We start from the raw sequence: 1196 nt of genomic DNA, 5'->3' as shown, positions 1-1196 counted from the left end.
TGTTTACTTAGTGTGACTTATATTCTCTTACATCACCTGGTTATATAAATTCCTATGACATACACTCTCCTCCAAACATCAACATACTGCTATCCAATTTTCCTAGGAATAAAAAAGTACTGTAACTTCAGGTTGTCATGATTTTAAAAGAATGATTATCAAAATGTCCTATTTTCTCTAAAATTCATGTTCCTTTTATGTAAATATGGAAGCTATTGGGCAAGTAGTCTTCAAGAACTTCCAGAGAAGTGACCCTATTTTGTACGGCAATATCCAGTTGCAAAAAAACAACAAAAAAAGTGCTCACTTCAGCAACACATATAGTAAAATTGAAATGATACAGAGAAGATAAGCATATACCCTGCACAAGGATGACATGTAAATTCATGAAGTATTCCATAAAAAAGAAAAAAATAATAATAATTTGAGGGGAACCTCTAAAGTTCAGGCAAAGTGTTTTCATAACAGACTTTTCAGATATAAAAGTCTCCTATGTCATTCAGTATATTAAAATATATGTAATAAGAAAACACTACTATGATGTTATATCTATTTTGTTATAACATCATAAAATTTTATTAGAGTTAGATAACTGCTACTACAAAAGTATTTTAAGTCTGTTGTACCTCTTCCTTAGAAACACTAACTTGGGGAATTTGCACCAAGTAGGAATTTAATAAACATTGCTGAGAGATGAGATTTTTAAACCATAAACCTATTAGGTATTACACAGAATTTTACAAGTAAAGTGGGGGAGGTACATGACAAAAGTAAAGTTAACCTTTGGAATTATATGACTCCTCTTGGGAAATATTCACTTAAAGGTCAATAGCTATTTAGACAGTTGAAGCAAGGTTTCAAGGAAATAAAAGAACATCATTTTTCTGTAAAGACTCTTATATATGTCTAAAACTACAACTTGAAATATGTAAACACATTATGTATTTGTAAGAACTATTCAAAACCTCAAATGAAAATACATTTTTTTCTTTAGTTTTGTTTGCTTTTATTCTGAGATTGGTTAACCTGTAACACAAGAAATCTGCACACCAAAGTATGAATTTAATGGTGAAAGATTTCATTGTCTTTTTGGCCTTTTGTGCTTCATGCCTCTAAAAATTCTTTTAATGATTGGACACCAAACTCTAAAGAATTTTATCTACCATGCATAGCAAATTTGACATTTTTCAAAAGTA

At 29.8% G+C, this 1196-nt stretch overlaps 1 non-coding gene across 1 annotated transcript; it reads left to right on the top strand.

Moving 5' to 3' along the window:
- Nucleotides 1–299: 299 nt before the first annotated feature.
- LOC125614398 lies at nt 300–406 on the top strand. The gene has a single exon (XR_007345001.1). It is a non-coding gene; the product is annotated as a U6 spliceosomal RNA (small nuclear RNA).
- The last annotated feature ends 790 nt before the right edge of the window (nt 407–1196 follow it).

This window comes from Marmota marmota, unplaced genomic scaffold (genome assembly GCF_001458135.2).
Source record: "Marmota marmota marmota unplaced genomic scaffold, marMar, whole genome shotgun sequence".
NCBI classification, from domain to species: Eukaryota; Metazoa; Chordata; class Mammalia; order Rodentia; family Sciuridae; genus Marmota; species Marmota marmota.
Note: the sequence above shows the minus strand (reverse complement) of the source record. Positions and strands in the feature narration are given on the sequence as shown.